The following is a 13,969-nucleotide window of genomic DNA, read 5'->3' on the forward strand; positions in this document are numbered from 1 at the left end:
ATTTCCTTTAATTAGCTCCTCTACAAGCGGCTACACACAAAATACTGCTTAGGCATCAGCCTGAACATTCTAATGTGAATCATTGGTGGCACTTTTCTGCAGAACAGGTGCTAATAATGTGCTAAATCGCTGCGGTAGGATTTTAAATGGGACTTGTAGATTGTTCTATTTGACCAGTGGTGGTAGATTTACTTTGTTGTGGCAGTCCGATCGTATCTAGATTTATTTTATTTGAGAATATTGGCGAGTTCTGAGCACCCACGGTGCTGCATGCATATTCTCCCTATCATCACACCTTGAATGAGTCGAACTAAAGCTCCCATCTACGAAGCAGCTGATAATAAATAAGGAGAAAACCCATCCGGAGTGTCACTCAAGGGCATGTGTGGGCTGCTTGATGCACTGAGTTCACTCCTGTTCAATCCACTCAGCTGGTAGATCTGTACAGTGAAGGGGAATGTACCTTGTCAAGTCTGGAAATCCCATCAGACGTCTTCATATTGATGAGTTGTTGTGGAATATCTGAGCCAAGATGATACCTGCAAACATCCCAAGCTGTCCGCCGCATCATTTAGTCAAATCTGGACCCGGATATCTCCCTGGCATCTGCTCCCATCGCTGTGTTTTGGTACAAATTTCATCTCGCCGTCTTGCCATCTATCACAGTGCATCGCTTTAAATGCAGCGACGATGCTCGCTCCCGGCAGTCGGTCACTGCAGGAAGCTCTCAGTCTCTTCCTGTGCCATTAAAACAGACAGTGAGGAAGACAAATATGTGAAGGGAGGCAGCGGTGTTAGGACACGTTCTGGTGATAAGTCATCGCTGTGCAACTCTGGGATCCCTCCATCACTGGTGTGTGGGGGATGTGTAACCGGGTGTGTTATCCATTTTGCAGCGTAACAAGTTTTTTTTTTTTTAAAAAGCCTGCAGTGTGTCGACAGAAGACAAACCTGCCGCGAGAGCCTGAGGGTGAAATGAAGAGGAAATAATGTCCAAGTCGTTTATCTGGCTTCCTGTTTGTGCGTCTGTCTTAAATAAGGGATGGAAAAGGTGATAGGTGATTGAGTGTGCTGCAGGGTTTATGCAGCCTTCAGGGAATCACTGCTGCTTCTTTTGTCGCCGTGCATTCGTTTCTGTTTGCCTGTAGAGGGCAGTGCAGCTCCAGCAATGTGCCACAGAAGCAGCACAGGCAGTTGGGGATAGTTGGACATTATTCACAGCGGTGCCATTCATCTGAGCTGAAAGGCATCTTTTTGGTTTGTTTAACCCGAGCCTGTTGACAATGAAGGAACAAGGAGGCCGAAATCTACCGAGCCAGGAGCTGCAGGCCGGTTTTAACGAAAAAAGCTTTTATCTGATAATGGAGCACATAGAATGATTATGCAACTGAACAGGAAGCAAAAGGGGAAAAGCAGAGTTTTACTCATCTTCTGCAGTTTGCGAGCTGAAAGCACAGCGACTGTGCATTTACTGCTGGAACATAATGTATCGAGGTGACGCGATGGCAGGCCATCAAAATATGAAAAATAATATGTTAAAGGAAGGTTTTTACTGCTATCAAGGATGACAATTTAAAACAAAAATAGAGAATTGAAAATGTATTAAGTGCAGTAAAGATAATGAATAAAACTTCACAAAAAAGAAGAGTGTTGTGCATATATGTATAGAGGAAACCCTTGTGCAATTATGTTAACACATGAATAAAAGTGTGAGTTTTCATGGAAAGCATGAAATTATCTCGGTGACACCAAACTTTTGAATGATAGTGTATGCATATGATCGGTAGAGTCGTATTCAGAGAAGTGTAAATATGTGTCTTTCCACTTTTTGTGCAGAATGTGTCCCTCTTCTTTGTTGTCTACTTCCATGAATTTGAGTCTCTCTGTTTTGCTTCACAGACAGTAAGAGCTGATGTTCTGCCAACTTTTATTCACGGTTTAACACCAGATAGCGATGGAGTTTGTTTGGGTTTGGTTCCTATGCTGTTCCAGATAAGCACCTTTTTTAAAAAATATGTAATAATGTGGTTGACTGATTAGTGTTTGCAGAGCAGAGCAGCTTTGATGGGATCAGTCCATGTCAGGATCGGATGACTGAAGGGACTTTCTGGGTTGAAATCTCAATGTGTCAGTTTGAGAAGTAACATAAATGTAGGTTTCTTATTTCAATGTTCACAACAAAAAGTTGATTATCCCTCCTGTCGTCCTGTGGGTCAAATTTACCCGTTTTAAAGTTTTAAAAATGTAGAAAAAAAAATTTCACAATGAAAACTTCTTTTGAGAATTTTTTTGGGAAATTTTTTGAACATTTTTGGTGGAAAAAAAAACAAATTAAAAAAAATGTTTAAGAACATTCAGGAAAAAAATAACCAAAATCCAGCAAATTTTGCTGTCAAATTTAAGGATTTTTTATTTTAAAAATAAAACTTTTTGAGGGAAACTTTTCAGGAATTTTCTTCCTGAAGATTTTGCAAATTTTTATAAATTTGGGGGGAAAAAATTCTGAATTTTTGGAATTTTGTCAGACAAGGCAGCAACATTTTTTGGTAAGTCAACATGAGGGTTATACAAAGATATTCAGTTATTGTTATATATGAGGCTGGAATCAGAGAGTTTGTGGCATTTTCTGTGCAAAATGGCTAAAAAAAATGATTTTTTTAAAAAAAAAAATTGTTTTAATCTGTGAGGTTGTTGATCCATTTTTTTCAGCCTGAATAGCAAAACTTTGACTTTAGCTTTTGTGGGGAGAGTTTAATAATATTTATTATTATAATTATATGTGTATATATTATTTTAAATTTCAATTTAAAAAATTCTGTAAAATTATTACTTGTAAATTAACAGCTGTTGTAAGTATTATGCCATAACTGTCAAATTTTATTTTTTAATATTTTTTAACACATTTTTTCTGCTTTGTTAAAGTACACACAAATCATGGAAATCTTTTCCTCATGATTTTAAGATTTTTTTTAAATTAATTTTATATGCATATGCACCTTTACTTATAATTTACTCCAAAATATAATCACAAATTATGTTTAGATTAACATTTTCACTGTATTTTTCTGCTTTCTTGAAGTACACCCCCTGTCAAAAGTTTTGAGACACTTTCTCATTCAAATAAATTAGAAACCGTCTCAAAACTTTTGACAGGTTGTGTACATGCAAATTTGCAGAAGTGTTTTTCTGAAGATTTTAATGTAAATTTGTATTAGTTTTCTATGTATGTGGAGCTTTATTAATAATTCAGGACACATTTGTAAAATAAAAATGTTCTACTGCAGAACTTTTAAGACTATCAGTTTATCGAAGGTGGTTGATTGTAATACTTCAGGAAAAACCTGTAAAATACGGTTCTCCACAAAGCATAATTTGGACTTTAGTTGAGTTATGACCCTTCTCTGTGTGTTTTTATGCAGTGCATCACCTTATACCATCACTTTGCTGTTGTTTGGATTCAGCTCATGATGGACATTTTTAGTGTTTGCATTTTTTTGCATCATAAAATAAATGTTTTCCACTCATTTCCTACAAACCTGACAACTCCTGCTAATTGAAGTCCATTATGAACCTTTTCAAAGTGTTTATGATGGTAATTTAGCAACTTTAAAATCCTTTTAATGTGGTGTTTGTATTATTCTCCATGGTCCCTGCAGAGACATCATCACTTTGATTGGTTTGGTGCAGAAAACGGTGCAATACAGAGCTGAACCTATTCGCCACTTAATCAGTTCGCTGAGAACAAACATTTGCTGGTTGAAGAATTTTCAAAAAGAATTCCTCCATTTCTTTTGACGCCTGTGGGAGCAACTTTCTGTGTCGCCACAAAATCCCACAAAGCAGCATTTTTCAATCAAGCCAGAACTCTAAAACACAATTTATTTTTTCGTTTAGTGCAAGGGCGCAGTGATTCCGATGCAGCTGGCTGATGTGTGTCCTATACTGTAGCATCTAAAAAAGCTTTAAGTGCTGCCTCATGGGATTCGGGCTTGTTTCCACGGAAGCAATTTGCACCTATTGGTGAAGATGAATGCAGTTAATGTAAATGAAGAAACTGCCCTGCAAAGCACTCGAGCCAAAGCCCCGCTATCTAGTGCCCTTATCTACAAATGCACTCGCCTCTGTTAATGGTGGGCCTATTTCAGTGTCACATTATAATATCATTTCTGATCCAATAGCCTCATTGCCTGCAGTAAGTACTCATCTAAAACAATGGACTAATGCGCCCCATGCACTCTGCTGTTAGTCAATTCATTCCCCACAATGTTTCCCGAGTGTTTGGGTACCGGCGCACCTGATACAGCCACAACGCGAGACTTGATTGAGGTCAGAAAGATAAAAAAAAAAAAAAGTGGAGGTTAACAAATGGTGGAGGGAGTTGCAGAGAGGCAGTAAAGGAGGGAGATTAGGGGGGGGAAAGGCTTTTAGAGATGGGTGGGAGACTAAGAAAAGCAGATAAGGGATAATGAGGTGTTCACGGGCAGGAGTGATAGAAAAAGAAAGGAAAAGGTGCAAATAAAGGCTGAGTGGAATTTGGGGAAGAGACAAAGGAGATAAAAGGTGAATAAGTAGCAGGGGAAGGTCGCGGTATATCTGGGCGGACTCAGCAAAACGAGGGCTGAAAGTGTGAGAGGGGATGGCGAGAAACAGGGCGCTGAGGGAAGCTCGACATTGGTGAAGCCTCCGACTGACAGGACGGCGAAGGAGGCTCCAGGGGCCGACCGAGGGAGGCGGCAGAGGGAATAGGACGTCTTTTAGCAGCCAGCGAGTTTAGCTTCGCCTGTTGTCGTGTCTAAAGGAAGAATTTTCAAGGCTTGGAACAAAGATTGCAGAATAAATTCTGACTGACAGGTGACTGGCAGGTGTTCTTCTGTGCTGGAATGCCAGAAATCCCTTCCACACCTGGACGGATGAACACGGCGAGCAGCGGACAGGCAGTGAGTTCTGCTTCGGGGCTCGCATTATTTAACCGCTTAGAGTGGAAATTTTGAGGAAAAAAAAAATCGAACAAATTCCCTTTTACTCCAACTCACAGACTTAGCAAAGACGATTTAAAGGCCCTTAAATTTAGATTAGCGTTTCCTTTTTGCCAACAAATTAACAAAAAGTCCACTCTACACAGCCTGCCTCTATATTTTCCTTTATTTCATCACTTTTTTAAAATGAATCATTAAATTAATATACTAAGATTGTAGTTTATTGCTGGTACTAACTGTACTAGCTTATAGGCTAGTAGGTAAATGGCTAGCTAGCCAATTAGCTCAAAAACAACATTAGATTATTTAGTTGCTAACAGCTGTGGTTGTTACTCTTTGAAGCCACTGCTAGCACAACAAATAGCCTTCAACTTTGAACAACACACATTAGCTTTCTCACTGTTGTAATTGCCAGTGAAAACCTCTTATTCTTTACTTTTAGTGCATAAAAGTTGAATAAATACATGTCCAGGCTCCCAAACTAACAAAACATTTTCAAACTACCCACCGAAATTGGTTTCTGACCACATTTGAGGTCAGAAATACACCACTGAAATGTCAAATCATACTTCATTTAGATAAACAAGTGAAAGCACTGTGAGAGCCGTGAGAAGGTGAGAAAGCAATCTGTGGTCTCAGAGCGGATTTTAACCCTTCGACCCCTCTGTCCGCCTCCTGATAGCAAAATGTCACTTGTATGGGTTGTAGTCATTAAGGTGGGGGGTGGGGGGAGTAATATCTTCAGCGAATTTTTCGTGTTGCATTGTTTGCGAAGGAGCAGTGATTTGAGCCACGATAGAGGTGAAAGTAAAACTGCGAGTTAAATGTAAGTGCATTCCTGTCCACCATCTGATCTGCGTGGATTAATGAGGGGAAAAAACAAACATTTTTATCAGTAGTTTGAGGTTTTCCAATTACAGCATGAGTGGTCGTGTGCTCTATTCCAACTGTAGCGTCATGGCAGAGAATTAACGTCGTTATTTGTTTGTCTAAACGTAAGCAATGCCTAATGATAGCTAGTAAACAGCACACTTAAAATTCATCCGTTTGCTTATTAATCGGCTATTCTTTGATTCCGGCTTTGCACCAGTTTCCAAACAGCAAGTCTCTATTAATCTATTAATACCTCCGACTTACTGCATCGTCTGCGCTGTCCTGCCAAGGAGGAATCTTCCCGAAAGCCACTGCATCTCCTTAAGCCTCTGTTTGTTGTCCCTCGAGTGGATCTGGCTCTACGAGGAGTTTCTTTTCCCTCACAATGATGCCTGCTTGGCTTTTACCTCTTGTGTCTCTGTCCTTTCAGATCGGAGTGAAGAGCAGCTCAGGTCTTATTGCCGTGAAGAAGCACATGATACAACAGACATGAATACAACCAGGTGCGATGTCAGTGAAATGCGTGATTATTCAAACTTATATCTCATGACAGTAATTGCATTACTTCTAAGTAACGGCGGGGTGTTTGTCAGTGTGCTTTGGATAGATTCTCATGCTGGAATATTCCTCTTCTGTCAAGCTTCTGCAGACTGTGAGTCATCTTGTCAGGCAGTATTTTGGTTTATCCGCAGACCTCCATCTATAAATATCGGCTCCCAAACAGCGTTTACACTCGTACAGCCAGACATTCTCACGCTGCTTCCTCTGTGCTTCACTGTCAGGGCTATGCATTCACCATGGTAGTTCTGTCCAGGTTCACACCAAACAAATGTATCCTGGTCTCATCTGATGAAAGAACGTGCCCCCCGCATTTATTAGCCTTCTCTTTATGTTCGTTAGCAAAGCTGCATTTTTGCTGGTCATGCGAACCTGCAGCACATAGGGATATTTTACTTGGATGTCACCTGTAGACAAGCCTTTCATTCTGTATGAAGCGTAACAGAAACTGTGATTTTTCCAGAATAACTCCTGTGTCAAGTCAGAAGCAGCTGCCCGTCTGGCGCATATGGCGCAATGTCAGAGGTGGATTGTCTGTGTAGAAAAATGCCAGTGGTGTCATTGTAGTACGAATTCGGATTTTTCACTTCCCCTTTTCAATTCTTTTCCATGTGGAGCCATGATTTAGACCTATATAGACACATGACCATGACAGCTATGATTCAAAATCACTGGTGTGCTCCGTTTTGTTTCAGTGATCACAGGTGTACTTACATTTATGGTGCTGATTCCCTATTTCTGTATTTCCCATACGGTCTTTGTAAAATCTTAGCTTTTTGTTGCTTGTAAGTGGAACTTACAAATGATGCAAATATTGAGAAGTGGTACACCTGTGACTCATTTGGCTTTTAAATAGCATTGCACAGGTGTGAACTCACTTCTTCTGTATGCTGTAAATATTTTCAGTCAACAGATAATTACTTTGATTCTTCATACTTCACTGTGCTGCTCTGTTTTGTTAGCGTAGCATCTATAAGACATCCCTCCTCTGCTGCTTGTTGCTCTTTCTGAAGCTTGTTCTTTGTTTCTATTGAAGTTGGGGTTTTTTTTTTTTTGTGGGGGAGTTCTTTTTTTTAAATAATCGATTCAGGAGTTTAAGGTCAAATGGTTTTGTGTCCCAGGGCAGATTTGTGATATTGTGCTAGGCATATAAAAGTACAAGACTGAAAATTCAGTGGTTTTTGGAAACTTGATGTTAGAGCACCCCAACCAGTGATCCAGCACCACCAACCGTCATGGAAACCTGGAACTTACTACCTGAGTATTAATATGATTGTGGTGATTTACTCTTTATTTCATCTCTGCTTTTAATACTGGGACTCAACAGGTCCTCGATGCCACACAGGTTTAATTAAAGCACAGCTGTGGGTGCATCAATATGCGATGGACTCACCCCGAGTGGAAGGAATGTATTGTTTTATACATCCAGCAGAGCTGCTGATTGGACAGAAGGCGCCTTACAAGCCATGATTCAAGGTCATCCAGGGTGATGAAGGTGCTCAGACACTGTTTAAGTGTCTGTTTAATGGTGAACTTTGGTTTATTTCACGTGTCGGCACAAATGAAGAGCTAAGTTATGGGATGGGAGAGATGTGGAGGAAAGAAAATTGCAAAAATTCAAGTCTGACAAAAGGTTAAATTGTTGGAATTGAACTTTATTGTGGTATAAACTGTATATTTTCAAGTATTTTCTCTATATATGGGTCTGTGTTTGAACAAAATTCAAGCAATTTAGTCAGAGCCATGTTCCTCTGCCTTCTGCGTCTGTGTTTTTCTTCAGCTGATGTATATTTTCATCTCTGTCCAACTCGCTATTAAAGTCACAGGCAAATACACACAGCTCAGATTAATCCAAAGTGCAATTTTTTTGACTTTACCCACACACAAACAGAAGATTCGGTTCCCACTGAAAGGCTGATCCATGCTGAGTCGGGCCGTAATTACTTGCTAGCAGACGGTGGAGGATAGGAAAGCCAAAAGAAATCATTAGGGAGCTGTCAGCTACCTACAACGCTCTGATGTCAGTCTTCTTTGGGCTCAGCGAGGCAGCGGCATTGTTGTTTTCGAGCATTGCTGCCTTGCTGAAGAGAGTGACGGAGAGGATGAAGGAAAGGAGGTAGAACGCCAACAAGGTCAGTGACTGATTCTCCGCCTTGCAAGCATACGAGTATGAGATTACAGCAGACAGGACAGCGAGAGCACATGGAGTTCAGTCCTGAGTTGTATTGAAAAGCCTGCTATGACTCCTAACACATTTTTTGATCTGTCTCTCGGGCTCTTCGGGGCCCTTTTGGCATTAAAGTTAGGATTTTTTTGACCTAATTCAGTTATTTTTGAAACTCTCCACATTTTGGCTCAGTCACAGTGTTTTTATTTTCTGCTCCATATTTTTCAGCAGGTTTAGCTTCCAAACAGTGTCCAGTATGTTTTTTTTCTCGTTTAGTCCAGCTGAGTCAGTGCAATTTTAAAAAAGCAAACACTTTAGGAAGACTATGTTGGAAATACAAGACTCAAACTAGAAACTCAGTGCAGCAAAAGTCAATCCACCCGTAAAAACCCCTTCGATCGTTTAAAATAGCCCACCTGTCATCTCCGATCAGCTAAGTTGCATGAACATGGTCATAAAATGAGCCCGAGACACCTGAACTTTTCAGTTTTGGACCTATAGATTGTATCCATGTGACTGTCTTCTTCATGAAAAGGAACTGCCAGAGCAACCAGAAAATATGATCGATCCATCAAGAACAGAATTAAAGAGGATTTAAACATGGTTGCAGCAGTAATCCAGAGGTACAGAATACAGAACGAACCACTAATCAGAGCTGCAGTCCTCCTAAAATGACTCCACAGCTACTTTCTCAATGTAGCTCTGAAAAACAGTTGAGTGCTTTAGAGTTGATGCAGAGGTTATCAATGGAAATTGAAGTTTCTGTGAAGCTCAGACGGTGAGAAGAAGATTGCCTTAAATCACCCCATATGGATGAATATATGGATCCTGGAAAAATACACTTGTTTGCTCTTTGGCACAAAACTTGAAGATGAAGCAAATAACATTTAAAGAAGCCTGATGTGCACTGCCTATCCAAAAAGTTGCCACTTGGAAGAGCCTACTATTGAATAATTACTGCCGGCAACAAGTTATTTAACACTAGCTGATGCAGTGAGGAGCTTCTCGTTTCTTGTTGGAAGACCTGCCATCTGTTTCAGAAGGGTCAAATTAGGGTCCAGTTTGTTTGGTGTGAATCTGGCCAGGGCTACCACAGTGAATGCATCATCCTGTCAGTGAAACACGGAGCAGGGAGTTCGATGACGTGATGTTGTGGAGGTGACATTTATGGATGAAACCATAAAGGCTTGTGGACAAACCAAAACACTGGCATACTACTCTACTGGAAAGAAGAGGAATATTCCAGCACTGCAGTTCTAAAAAAGCTCAAGGATTTTAACTCACTTGAATATAATGGAATGTCTTCGAGGTATTTTAAAGTGAAAGTCCTCGAGCAAAGAAAAGAGCTGAGGGAAAAAGTTTTTTGAAAATTGGCAGAATGTCTCTCCAGAAATTTGTGCAGTGCTGGAGAAGACCGAGTCTTTTGTCGTGATGAATTATTGTAAAAAGAAAAAAAAGAAAATGATTGGAATCGCACAAATGAAAGATTCCCGACTTTTTTTTATTATCCCCCGTAGGCACGGAGGGGGATATTGGCGTGGGCACGTCGGTCCGTATGTCCGTACGTACGTACGTCCGCATTTCGTTTGCGGAGCATATCTCTGAAACTACTTGAGGGATTTCATTCATATTGCACCCAGGCCATCTCTATATAGTATAGATGTGCCTTTTGGGGTGTATGACCTTGACCTGATTTTCAAGGTCATAGTGAGGCACTCCAAATATTCTTTTGTTTCCGGAGCATATCTCAGAAACTACTTGAGGGATTTCATTCATATTGCGCACACTAAGCCTGTTGCTAATGTAGATGTGCCTTTTGGGGTGTATGACCTTGACCTGACTGTTTTTTTTAATTATTGTCATGAAGATGTATCATTTTGTAGGTGTATCGTCCAGTATATATTATTATTTCTTGCACTTAGAGGTACTATATATAAGGCGGGGGATGTTTTAAGCGGAGCGTGTTTATTTTAGCCTGTATTTGTATTACAACAAATCTAAACTATTAGCTTTAAATTTTACTAAAGAGCAAATACCCGCTATTCACCGTAGAAATAATGCGGTTATGACACAGTTTCGAATCCGCTGACATTTAGGTGGTATTGCTCTGATTGCTGCTGCTTCCTGCAGCCTTGCGATGGAATCACCTGAATAAGTGACTGGGAGCTAAATGAGGAGAGACGGCTTTCGGGATCACTGCTAATGTGCTTGGCAGTTATGTTGCTATTCTGGGTAAAGCAGACATGCAACCAATGAACGCAATCATCCAAACGCTAGTGTCGCTCCAGCTGTAGCCCACATTCACACTGTTTTAGTATGTGGAGAAATGTAAAGCTTCACAGACCTTCCTTAAAGAGAGACGTTTAATTAACACCTGACTAGCAGGGATACATGCAGGGATAAAAGCATTTTAAAACTACTCTGTCAGCCTGTGCGTCAATGTGCAACACTGCGATACAGATTAGGTTGTAATGTTGATGAGCGCAGCAAACACCAGCGCCGCGGAGAGAGGTGTGAGAAGACCTTTCACCTCTTTGCATCACTTCATTTCATGTGCGATGTAAATTTTCTGCTTTTTTTTTTTTTTTAGAGCAAACAGCAAACTGCTGACAACAGAAAAGCCGATCTGTGCTCTCGGATTGTGTCTGTGCGTGTGTCTTCAGGTGTTTCTAGGTGTGCGCGCGCTGGTTTATAGAAAATATCACCTCAAGTCGGAGCCAGTCGAAATCAGAAAGCCGCAGATCAAACCTATCATCAGCGGCTGGACCTGTGGGACGACAGTTGCTGTTATTTTGTTCGAGACACGGACAAAGTCTTTTTTATCTGGCAATGTCATTTCAGAAGGTCATCTTTCTCCACAAAGGCTGGACTAATTAAATTCATCGTGCAGACGCAAACTGTTAAAGGCGTCGTACAGACGTGTGCAACAGGCCCCAGTTCCAATTGTCTGGCTGAAATTAGCAATCAAGATCTTAAGACAAAATAAATGTATTCAGGGTAAAAACAAATTAGAGAATCACACACTGTTCTTTCATGTTCAGCTCTGAATGTCGAAAGTGTTTATTAGTTCTATTTGTATAACCTTGCTCTAGTCTTTGTCCCCCGAGTTGGCCAGTTTTATAATGGAAGAGGTCTGGAGGCGATGGGATCTTCAGTATCTCTCATGCATGCAGGCGGTTGTATGAAAGCACTTTCCTCTAATTGTAAGAAACTGGACGGTTTGTTTCGCTTTGTTGCTGTTCGAACATATAATTTCATCTTTGGAAATAATAAATTAAGATGGAAGCTGGCGGAAATCATTACTGCAGACTGTGTGGTAGAATAAACAGCCATTACACTGTGTTAGACATTAAATCTACACCCATGCAAGGCACAGACGATTACAAAGACGGATGAAAGAGGCAGGCGTTTTATTTATTCATCTGGCTTTCAGGGAATAAGCTTATTAGCTTTCTCACCAAGGCATAGAATAGACTGGTACCACTGCCATATCTGTACAGTGAATAGAAAGCTACAGCCAGAAGGCACTTAGCTTAGCTTAGCATTAAGACCGCAAACATATGGCAACAGCTATCCGGAATTCGTCCAAAGTTGCTCACACATAACACAATATGTCTTTTATTTTGTGAACAAAACAAAACACAAAAATAACAAAAAGATTAGTTGAAATTTAGTATTACATGTTAAATAGTTGGGTGTAGGAAGGTTTTGCTACTTTTGGACATCTGTTTTCCCCATCTGTTTCCATGCTAAGCTAACTGTGTATTGGCTCCAGCTTCGAATTTATTATGTTGACTTGAAGGCAGATAAATGTTTATCCATTTTCCTTGCTTATTGAAGGATCCGGTCGTGATGGCAGCAGGGGAAATGGAGTTTAATGCAGTTTCTGGAATGTCCACTAGAGGCTGCCTCAAAAAGTGAGTAGATCCCAACATAGCTTCATGTTAAAATGTCCAAATTTACAATAGAATTAAATGTGTTTATTCAGCCTTGTGCAAAAACAGTTTTGGTTTCTATAGTTAGTAGTCAAGTTCCTGACAACTGTATGGAGGATTCATTTTTATTAGTTAGTGAAATTAATGAGAGGCTCTGTAATTAATTTAATATGATTAATCACATTTTTTGTCAAATAGGAATATTTGACACAATAAGCAAAGTCTTTCAATTCAAGTGAAGTTTCACGAAACTTTGCCTAAACGTCTAAACTAGCCGTTGTTGAACTAAGATGCGGACAGATTCAGCAGCTTATTTCTTGCCTGAAATGCTTTCAGAAATACTTTTTGCTGAACTGTTTTCATAATAAAAGAGAAAGTTTGCAACCGAGCTGGCATGTTGGTCCAACATTTCTACTGGTCTGAACGGCTTGTGGCACATGCCCACCAAGAGGGAGATAGTCAGATGCGGCGCATTTCCATGCTAGAAAAAAACATCCCTGTGGACACGTAGCTTTAACTGTGGTGCTCACAGCAACATGTTTTGCATTGAGGTGCATTGAAGTGTTGCAGTAATAAGACAACTTTTTATTTCACAATTTGCACACAACCGTGTTTTTATTCAAGCTGCCATCGGGAAGTTTTTCAAAAGAAAACTTTCCACCCAACAAGCTCAATATGGTCTCGCCTTCCTTCACCGTTCACCAAACTTTCTTATGCATTGACATCAGTCAGTGTGCATCTTCTTTACGGCTGGCAAACAGACTTCAGGTTTATTACCGCCACCTACTGGGCTTGAGTGTGCATCAGTGTGCCAGAAGTTCCAAAAGTTCCAGTTAAATATGTTATTTTTTTTAATGTGTTATGTTTTCTGTAATTAAATAATCAAAATTAACACGATGAGGTCCCAGCCCAACTGAATTCAGGCTTAAAATGATGCATTTTTAAGACTGCCTCGCCTGCCTTATCTCCACTTTATCTTTATCTGAAGTCTATTATTACCACATGAGATATCATCAGAAGCATGACTCCCACAAGGACAGTATTAATTAATAAAAACCACTGACACATAATCTATATGCTAAACTGCGGCCCTTGCAACTTCCTAATTACATTATTTTAAATTCCAATTTCGAACTGGAGTCGATTAAATGAAATTGAATATTTCTGCATTGAAATGTTTCTAAAATGTTTTTATTTTATCTCGTTCTCTGACCACAATGAAGTGATTCTTTTTGTTTTGACGAAGTGAAAAATAACACTGGCCTCCTCTGCTGCTTTGAGTCCTGACTTATAAATATCCAACATACTCAAAACTCACCAGCCACAAGACACAAACACGCTCTCCTGTTTCCCTGCTTCCCTGTAAATATACGTATTGATCAGAAACTCCTACTTATTACTCACAAAGCTTCACCGGCGCCTGTGTACACTGTTGCTGTGATTTATTTACTACCCACCCG

Source organism: Acanthochromis polyacanthus, chromosome 22, assembly GCF_021347895.1.
Source record: "Acanthochromis polyacanthus isolate Apoly-LR-REF ecotype Palm Island chromosome 22, KAUST_Apoly_ChrSc, whole genome shotgun sequence".
Taxonomy (NCBI): domain Eukaryota; kingdom Metazoa; phylum Chordata; class Actinopteri; family Pomacentridae; genus Acanthochromis; species Acanthochromis polyacanthus.